General features: G+C 41.8%; 1 non-coding gene across 1 annotated transcript; it reads right to left on the reverse strand.

Moving 5' to 3' along the window:
* Positions 1-9,878: 9,878 nt before the first annotated feature.
* On the reverse strand, positions 9,879-9,951 carry TRNAG-UCC (transfer RNA glycine (anticodon UCC)). Its single transcript has one exon. It is a non-coding gene; the product is annotated as a tRNA-Gly (tRNA).
* Between the last annotated feature and the right edge of the window lie 918 nt (positions 9,952-10,869).

Raw genomic sequence — 10,869 nt, forward strand, 5'->3', positions numbered from 1 at the left:
TTCCTTCTGAGGCTAGCAACTTGAAAGTTGCTCCTGAAAAGTAATTTCTACCATATTATTTTATCCAAATTAACTGACCATTAAACCAGCCATGAGCAGTGACTACAGGACACCGGATCAGATGCACTGAAATGAGTAAGTCACCTCCAAGAACTGTCAGGAACCCCCCTCCAAGCATCCAGAGTAGGCCACTCCCCTCTTCAGGTCAGCACACCTCCCTGCCCACTCCTGCCCACACCCAGGAGGGCAGACAGCCACAGTCCAGAGTCCATGGCCATGACTCTGTTTGGAAGACTAGCCTCTCAAACTAGAATGCTTTTGTTTTCCTGCCATTCATTCCTTCCCTTCCCTTCATAATAATAAAGGCATGGACTTTGTGGTGATGAAACTCAAAGGATGGGTGGTGGGCCAGCAGGATCAGCGTTACCTGGAGCTGCTTAGAAATGCAGAACCTTGAGTCCACCCCAGACGCACTGAACCAGAGTCTGTATTTTAGCACAATCCCAGGTGATTCTTATGCTCGTTGAAATTTGAGAAGCACTGTTTTCATCTTTCTGAACCTCACATTGGCTTGGCCTAAAAGTTCGTCTGGGTTTTCCCAATAACGTCTTATGGAAAAATCCAAATGAACTTTTTGGCCAACCCATGCCTGTCCTGCAAGGTTATTGTGAGGATTAAACGTATCCAAAGTGCTTGGCAAGTAGTAGGTGCTAAATATGTTATCGTCATCTTCCTTCACCCAGCGCCTAGCCCTGCCATGCCCCTGTGCCGACTGCCTCTCCTTGGCCCAGGCTTCTGAACACTGACCTTAACTTGCTTCCTCAGACACTGGCACTTGGTTAATGCCCCACATGGACCTCAGCTCTTTCCTCGGAGTCCCTGGCAGGCTCACTGGGGGCTATTGCTATACTTCTCAGCGCTCCCCACTGACCCAGACTCTTCGCAAGTCCCACCTCTCTTGGCCTGTCCTTGCTTGAGGACACCAAATACCCTACAGCAGCACTTATTTTTAGTCACGTTGCCATTGCTCAAAATGGCCTTGGAACTGCTCCTTGGTATTTGCCTTCACAGACGCACTCGGTGCTGGGCCCAGCATAAGCACTTAACTAAATCTGCCTTAGGAGAGTGAAGGAAGAACAGGGCTTTGCTTCACACTAAGCCACAGTATCAGGGTTTATATCTTTGAGTGGATTTGGTCTCTTTGCTTTTCCTTTTTCTCACTTTTCTTAATCATCCAAAAGTGTGATGCAGAAAGCTGAGATTGCTTGTCGACCCAGGAAGAAAGGGCCAGTGAGAATGCCCGAACTATTAGGATTCTAGACCCCAAGCCTCTTTGCATGGGAGCCCCTCTGGCTTCTCAGGGTCCAGCCCTGCTCACTGTGATTCCACATTGATGCTTGAGGCCAAAATACCAGATGGTATTTGGTATTGGCTCTGGTCCTGGCCTGGTCTTCTCTACTTAGGTCTTCATAGGCTAATGTCCTGTCCAACCTTCTCCACTAGGCAGTACTTCCTGCCTGCTGCAAGTCCTGTCGATAAAAGCATCTGCCTATGACCTTCTCTGGATACCCTCTTTGGACAATTGCTATTGGATGAGCTGTACCACCCAGACAATTTTGAGATGCATCACCCCCAATTCTCACCCCAAGCAGCCAATGACTGATGGATGCAGGGCCATAAACCCTGGTCCCCTAGTTTCAAGGCAGAGCAACTCTGTAGTGCAACTTACATTTTAGAGTGCCTGTGGATCAGGCCAAGGCTCGAAGTTACCTGAGGTCATGTCCCGCTTCCCTTACTCCCTTATAGGCTTCTTTCCAGGGAATTCCTCAATAAACTATATGCATCTAAAACTGTTTCAGGTTCTGCTTCCAGGAAACTTGACCTAAGACAATGTTCTTGGGAAGCCCAATATATAAAACAAATAAAAGAACTGTTTCATTTGTACCTGGGTGGAGGGCAAGGAATGGTTACTGGCTGGTTCTCCTGAATTTATGGTGACCAGCGATGAAACTCTCCAGAAAAACAGTCTAGAAATCACACAACAAATTGAAAGTGAAAGTCACTCAGTCATGTCTGACTCTTTGTGACCCCATGGACTACACCATCCATGGAATTCTCCAGGCCAGAATATTGGAGTGGGTAGCCTTTCCTTTCTCCAGGGGATCTTCCCAACCCAGGGATCGAAGCCAGTTCTCCTGCATTGCAAGCAGATTCTTGACCAACTGACCTATCGGGGAAGCCCACAACAAATTGAGGAGAGAACATAAGATTACTGGTCCAGATACACTCCTCAGGGAAGATTTATGTCATATTTTAGGTTCCACATATAAGTGATATCATATGCTATGACTTATCTCATTCAGTATGATAATCTCTAGGCCCATACACGTTCTCTCAAATGGCATTACCTCATTTTTTTTTTAATGGCCGAGTAATATATACATATATACACCACATCCTATTTATTCATTCATTCATCTGTCAATGGCCATTTAGGTTGCTTCCATGTCATGGCTATTGTAAATGGTGCCCCTATTGGCAGATTGGGCTACATGAAACTTTTTAAATTATAGTTTTCTCAAAATATATGCCCAGAAATGAGACTGGTGGATCATATGGCAAGTCCACTTTTAGTTTTTTGAGGAGTCTTCAAACTGTTTTCCATAATGGCTGCACCAATTTACATTCCCATCAACAGTGTAGGAAGGTTCCATATTCTCTATGCTCTCACCAGCATTTGTTATTTGTAGACTTCTTAATAATGGTCATACTGACCAGTGTGAGGTAGGAGCTCATTGTAGTTTTGATTTGCATTTCTCTCATAATTAGCAATGTTGAACATCTTTTCATGTGCCTATTGGCCATCTGTATGCCTTCTTTGCAGAAATATATATTTAGGTATTCTACCCATTTTTTGATTGGCTTGTGTGTTTTTTTGTTATTGGTTGTATGAGCTGTTTGAATATTTTGTAAATTCAGCCCTTGTCAGTTGCATCATTTGCAAATATTTTCCCCCATTCTGTAAGGCTGTCATTTTTCTTTGTTATGGATTTCTTTGCAATAGAAAAGCTCATAAGTGTGATTAGGTCTCATTTGTTTATTTTTGCTTTTATTTCTATTGCCTTGGGAGACTGGCCTAAGAAAACATTGTTGTTGCTATTTAGTTGCTAAGTCATGTCTGACTCTGCAGCTTCAGGGACCGCAGCAAGGCAGGCCTCTCTGCCCTTCACTATCTCCCTGAGCTTGTTCAAACTCATGCCCATTGAGTCAGTGATGTCATCCAACCATCTCATCCTCTGTAGTCCCCTTCTCCTCTTGCCCTCAGTCTTCCCCAGCATCAGGGTCTTTTCCAATGAATTAGCTCTTCTCATCAGGTGGCCAAAGTATTGTCATCAGTATTGCTTCAGCATCAGTCCTTCCAATGAATGTTCAGGGTTGATTTCCTTTAGGATCAACTGGTTTGATCTCCCTGCAGTCCAAGGAACTCTCAAGAGTCTTCTCCAACATAACAGTTTGAAAGCATCAATTCTTTGGCACTCAGACTTCATTATGGTCCAACTCTTACATCCATACATGGCTACTGGAAAAACCATAGCTTTGACTATACTTGCCTTTGTTGGCAAACTGAGGTCTCTGCTTTTTAATATGCTGTCCAGGTTTGTCATAGCTTTTCTTCTAAGGAGCAAGTATCTTTTAATTTTGTGGCTATAGTCACCATCCCCATTGATTTTGGAGCCCAAGAATATGAAATTTGACAGTTTCCACTTTTTCCTCATCTATTTGCCATGAAGTGATAGGACTGGAGGCCATGATCTTCATTTTTTGAATGTGGAGTTTTAAGCCAGCTTTTTCATTCTCCTCTTTCACCTTCATCAAGAGGCTCTTTAGTTCCTCTTCACTTTCTGCCATTAAAGTGGTACCATCTGTATATCTGAGGTTATTGATATTTCTCCTGGCAGTCTGATCCCTTTGTGAGTCACCCAACCCAGGATTTCATATGATGTACTCTGCATATGAGACATTACTTTGCCAACAAAGGTTCATCTAGTCAAGGCTATGGTTTTTCCAGTAGTCATGTATGGATGTGAGAGTTGGACTATAAAGAAAGCTGAGCACCAAAGAATTGATGCTTTTGAACTGTGGTGTTGGAGAAGACTCTTGAGAGTCCCTAGGGCTGCAAGGAGGTCCAAACAGTCCATCCTAAAGGAAATTAGTCCTGAATATTCATTGGAAGGACTGATGCTAAAGCTGAAACACCAATACTTTGGCCACCTGATGCAAAGAGCTGACTCATTTAAAAAGATCCTAGTGCTGGGAAAGATTGAAGGCAGGAGGAAAAGGAGATGACAAAGGATGAGATGGTTGGATGGCATCACAGACTCAATGGACATGAGTTTGAGTAAGCTATGGGAGTTGGTGATGGACAGGGAGGCCTGGCATGCTGCAGTCCATAGGGTTGCAAAGAGTCGGACATGACTGAGTGACTGAACTGAACTCTGCATATAAGTTAAGTAAGCAGGGTGACAATATACAGCCTTGATGTACTCCCTTCCCAATTTTGAACCAGTCTGTTGTTCCATGTCTGGCTCTAACTGTGGCTTCTTGTCCTGCATACAGCTTTCTCAGGGGGCAGGTAATGTGGCCTGGTATTCCCATCTCTTCAAGAACAGTCTACAGTTTGTTGTCAACTCCTGGGTGGCAGGTCAGCTCCAGGGTGGCCAGCAGCAGCAGTGAGGCCAGGGTGCCCTCCACTCTTGGGCACCTCCAATACTGGCTCCAGCCTTCCTTGGACCCCCTTCCCAGCCAGTCAGGCCAGGCCTTTGCCTCGACCCCCAGCCACAGGTCAACCAACATCCGATGGCCAGTGAAGGTTTACATGCTCAAAGAGGATCAGCAGTGGGACAACCAGGGCACCAGGCATGTCATCCAGCTACAGTGAGTGGCTGAAGGGCATGTCCCTGCTAGTTAGGGCCTGACAAAACATGGCCCACTGGAGAAAGAATGGCAAATCACTTCAGTATTCTTGCTTTGAAAGCCCCAGGAACAGTATGAAAGGCAAGAAATATGACACTGAAAGATGAACTCCCCCTAGGTAGGAACGTGTCCAAAATACAACTGGGGAAGAGTGGAGAAATAGCTACAGAAAGAAGGAAGAGGATGAGCCAGAGTGGAAATGATGTGCTCAGTTTTGGTTGTATCTAGCACTGAAAGTAAAGTTCAATGCAGAAGGAAATGGCAACCCACTCCAGTATTCTTGCCTGAAGAATCCCATGAATGGAGGAGCCTGGTAGACTACAGTCCGCGGGGTCGCAAAGAGTCGGACATGACTGAGCGGAAAAAAAAAAAAAAGTAAAGTTTAAGGTTATAAAGAACAATATTGAATAGGAGCCTGGAATGCAAGGTCCCTGAATCGAGATAAATTGGGTGCGGTCAAACACGAAATGGCAAGAGTGAACATCGACATTTTAGGAATCAGTGAACTAAAATGGACAGGAATGGGCGAATTTAATTCAAATGACCATTATATCTACTACTGTGGGCAAGAATCCCTTAGAAGGAATGGAGTAGCCTTCACATTCAACAAAAGAAAACATTGGTACGATCTGTATCAGAGAATGTTTTGCCTATGTCCCCTTCTAGGAGTTTTATGTTGTCATGTCTTATATTTAAGTCTTTAAGCTGTTTTGAGTTTCTTTTTGAGTATGGTGTGAGGTTGTGTTCTAACTTCATTGGTTTACATGTTGCTGTTCAACTTTCCCAACACCACGTGCTGAAGAGATTGTCTTTTCTCCATTGTATACTCTTGTCTCCTTTGTTGAAGATTAATTGTTCATAGTTGTGTGGGTTTATTTCTGGGCTCGCTGTTTTGTTCCATTGATCTATATGTCTGTGTTTGTGCCAAGACCGTACTGTTTTGATTACTGTAGCTTTGCATTATTGTCTAAAGTCTGAGAGGGTTATGCCTTCTGCTTTGTTCTTTTTCCAAAGGATTGCTTTGGCAGTTCTGGTTTTTTAAAAATTGTTTTATAATATATAAACGTTAGGATTATTTATCCTAATTCTATGAAAAATGTCATGGGTAATTTGATAGGGATCACATTAAATCTGTTGACTGCTTTGGGTAGTATGGTCATTTTAATGATATTAATTATTGCAGTCCAAGAGCATAGGATATCTTTCCATTTCTTTGAATCATCTTCAGTTTGCTTTAGTAATGTTTTGTAGTTTTCAGCATATAAGTCTTTCACCTCCTTGGTGAGGTTTATTCCTAATTATTTTATTTATTTATTTATTTATTTATTGCTGCAATTTTAAAAGGGATTGTTTGTTTACATTCTCTTTCTGATATTTCATTGTTAGTATAAAGAAATGCAACTCATTTCTGTATGTTAATCTTATATCCTGCTACCTAGATGAATTTGCTTACCAGTTCTAGAAGTTTTTGTGTGGCATCTTTAAAGTTTTATATTTACAGCATAATGCCATCTCCATCTAATGACAATTTTACCTCTTTTCTTCCAATTTGGATACCTTTTATTTCCTTTTCTTGTGTGATGGCTGCAGCGAGGTCTTCCAATACTATGTTGAATAGAAGTGATGAGAGTGAGTATCCTTAGATTGTTCCAGATTTTAGCATGAAGGCTTTCAGCTTTTCACCATTGAATATTATATTGGCTGTGGGTTTGTCCCATATTATGCTGAGATATGGCCCCTCTATATCCACTTTGGTAAGAGACTTTTATCATGAAAGGCTGCTGAATTTTACCAGATGCTTTCTCTGCATCTATTGAGATGATCTTGTGGTTTTTGTCTTTTGTTAATACGGTGTATCATATTGATTAATTTACATATGTTGAACCATCCTTATGACCCTGGAATGAATCCTACTTGATTGTGGTGTATGATCTTTTTTATATGTTGTTGGATTCAGTTTGCTAATACTTTGTTGAGAACTTTCAGATCTAAATTCATCAAAGACATTGGCCTGTAATTTCCTTTTTGGTAGCGTCTTTGTCTGGTTTTGGTATCAGAGTGATGGTGGCTTCATAGTGTGACTTAAAAAAAAAAACATAAGATACAAGTTTTAGGGAATTTGACTGGCATTGCTAAAAAATTCAATCAGTTCAGTCACTCAGTTGTGTCTGACTCTTTGCGACCCCATGGACAGCTGCATGCCCACTTCCCTGTCCCTCACTATCTCCTGGAGCTTGCTCAGACTCATGTCTATTGAGTTGATGAAGCCATCCAACCACCTCATCCTCTGTTGTTCCCTTCTCCTCCTGCCTTCAATCTTTCCCATCATCAGGGTCTTTTCCAATGAGCTGGCTCTTCTAATCAGGTGGCCAAAGTGTTGGAGCTTCAGCTTCAGCATCAGTCCTTCCAATGAATCATCAGCATTTATTTCCTCTAGGATTGGCTGGTTTGATCTCCTTAGGGGACTGTCAAGAGTCTCCTCCAATAACACAGTTTGAAAGCATCAATTCTTCAGTGCTCAGCCTTCTTTATGGTTCAATTCTCACATCCATACATGACTACTAGAAAAGCCATAGCTTTCACTATACAGACCTTTGTTGGCAAAGTAATGTCTCTGCTTTTTAATACACAAACCTTTTTAAAGCTTTCTAATAGCTTCTTGTTTGTCTAGGTTTGCCTTAGCTTTTCTTCCAGGGAGCAAGTGTCTTTTAATTTCATGGCTGCAGTCATCATCTGCTGTGATTTTGGAGCCCCCCAAAATAAAATCTTTCACTGTTTCCATTGTTTCCCCATCTATTTGTCATGAAGTGATGGGACTGGATGCCATGATCTTAGTTTTTTTAATGTTGAGTTTTTTTTTTTTTTCCAAAGAAATTTAATTTATTTTTACTTCCTTATAATGTTGAGTTTTAAACCAACTTTTTCACTCTCTCTTTCACTTTCATCAAGAGGCTCTTTAGTTGTTCTTTGCTTTCTGCCATAAGGGTGGTGTCATCTGTGTACCTGAGGTTATTGGTATTTCTCCTAGCAATCTTGATTCCAGCATGTGTTTCATCCAGCATTTCACATGATGTACTCGCATAAGTTAAATAAGCAGGGTGACAATACACAACCTTGACGTACTCCTTTCCCAATTTTGAACCAGTCTGTTGTTCCATGTCTGGTTCTAACTGTTGCTTGTTGACCTGAATATAGGTTTCTCACGAGGCAGGTAAGGTGGTCTGGTATTCCCATCTCTTTAAGAATGTTCCACAATTTGTTGTGATCCACACAGTCTAAGGCTTTAGCATAGTCAATGAAGCAGATGTTTTTCTAAATCCAATAAAAGTTTGCTAACATTTTATTGGATTTAGAGCTCACATTTTATGTAAAGCTTGGAGACATTGATGCTTAATAGCTCCAATTTATTATTTCTCTAAGGTTTTAAAGTGTCATTAAACTTTATTTCACCAATGGAAATAGTTAATAGTAAACATTAGGGTGTGAAGCAAAAATATTCTGTTCATCCAGCGTTATCAGAAGAAAAATCCATAAGTATTCACCAGAGAAACAAAAAGAATTTGAGAGCTGAAGAGCTTTCCAGAAATTAGCTAATCAGAGTTGGCAAATATTTAGCACAGATGCTTCCGCTTCCCCAATCCGTACCCATAGCAGACATCGTCAATCAATCACTACATTCTTCTGCTGTGTCTGAATAGAGCTTTAGAGTTCTTCTCAATTCTCAGAAACAACTCTTGATTTAGATAGTAGATTCTTCAGTTACAGGTAATGGAAATCAACTTGAGCCAAACTGGAGCCAAATACGGAGAAATTTTATACAAAGATACCTCCCCAAACTCAAGTGCAAGAATGCAGCTGGGCCTGAGCAACCAGGAACTTGAAAGTCCTTGATCTCTGGGTTTTTGCATGCTTCCCTGTTTTCTGTCTGCAGTCAGGCTTTCTCTGCATTTCTAGCTGCTTGAGATCTTGTACTCAGACTCAATGTACTCATGTTTAGAGATTATATCTGAATCTTAGCACCAAATTCCCAAGAGAGAGGGTCTGAGTAACCGAAGTGACAGCTTTCAAAGCGTCTATGCTGTGCCCAGTCCTGTGGACCAGGGAGCAGTTCTCAGAGAGAGCCAGGATGGCTCACAACCTCAGCAGATAGCCTGGGACATTTTCCATTAATCATTATCCATCAACAGGCAGGGGCACAAGATATGAAACATAATTTACTTTCAGGATCTAAAGCAGGGCAGACCAGTAGAATTTTCAGTGACGATGGAAATGTTCTATATCTGCACTCTCCAATATGATGGCCACCCAACTCATGTAATAGGAAAGAAAACTAAAGAGGAGTCCCAGCTTTTATTTCCAGTTGTGCTATTAACTAGCTATGTGGTCTGGGAGCTCGGTTTTCATACCTTTAAACTAGAAAGTCCCTTAGACTGCAAGGAGATCACACTGGTCCATGCTAAAGGAGATCAGTTCTGAATATTCACTGGAAGGACTGATGCTGAAGCTGAAACTCCAATATTTTGACCACCTCATGTGAAGAGCTGACTGATTTGAAAAGACCCTGATGCTGGGAAAGATTGAAGGCAGGAGGAAAAGGGGACGACAGAGGATGAGATGGTTGGATGGCATCACTGACTTGATGGACATGAGTTTGAGTAAACTATGGGAGTTGGTGATGGACAGGGAGGCCTGGCGTGCTGCAGTCCATTGGGTTTCAAAGAGTCAGACACGACTGAGTGACTGAACTGAACTGAAACTGAAAGGCCTAGATTTACACTGTCTAGTATGGTACACTTTTAATGTGTCTGGGGTACTCAATCTTTTTTTTAACGTTTTATTTATTTGGTTGCACTGGGTCTTAGTTGTAACCTGTGGAATCTTTAGTTGTGGCATGTGGGATCTAGTTTCTTGACTAGGGATCGAACCTGGGCCCTCTGCATTGGAAGCACAGAGTCTTCACCACTGGACCACCAGGGAAGTCCCAAAGGGAACTGAATTTTTCATCTTATTTATTTTTAATTAACTTAAATTTAAATAATTGTATGTAGCACTATACTAGACAGTGTAAATCTAGGCCTTTCCAGTTTAAAGGTATGAAAACCAGGCTCCCAGACCACATAGCTAGTTAATAACACAACTGGAAATAAAAGCTGGGACTCTTTTTAATTTTCTATCCTATTAGTTGGAATTGGGAAACCTAGATTAGTGGTCTTACCAGATAATTCAAATTTGTCATTTTAAATGTCTAGACCTAACCATTCTTTGATGTAAGGTTTTCTGAAATGGATTAAGCACTTTCCTGCCTTGGGAGAAAAAAAAAGCCATGTGGCCATAATTGTAGACTTTTCTGAATGACACAAAACTGTAATTGTGAAGTGCATGTGTCAGTCTGGTAATATAATGGGGCCCTGAAAACAGGGCCCAGTGAGGCTGCCAGGGCTGGCGTGTTCCCCACATGGCACATCTCTGCCGCCGGGAGTGAGTGGCAGCTTCTTCCCTCCTTGTCACATCCTGATGTGACGGCTTCTGACAGCATCCCACCTCCCTTCACTAACTCGGCAATGAACCAAGTGTAGGCACTTAATCCATCAGTGGGTTTAATTTCACCCACAATTCTAAACCATGAGGCCTGGGGGAGCTTCAAAATTGAGTCAGGTACACAGAGTTTTGTACAAAATTTTCCACAACACACATTTTTTTTCCCCCTTAAAGGTCTATGACAATGCAAGTCTCATAAAAGCTGATTGTGGGATAAATGGTATGATGCTTTATTTTACTTTAGCTATGCAACAATAACGTCAATGCTGTCATGGCTAGGGTCCCGAGGCAGAATAAGACTGTGCACAAAATAGTTTGAGAAATGAGCCTGAAGTTGGGTATGGATTATTTTAGATC

This window comes from Dama dama, chromosome 19 (assembly GCF_033118175.1).
Source record: "Dama dama isolate Ldn47 chromosome 19, ASM3311817v1, whole genome shotgun sequence".
Taxonomy (NCBI): domain Eukaryota; kingdom Metazoa; phylum Chordata; class Mammalia; order Artiodactyla; family Cervidae; genus Dama; species Dama dama.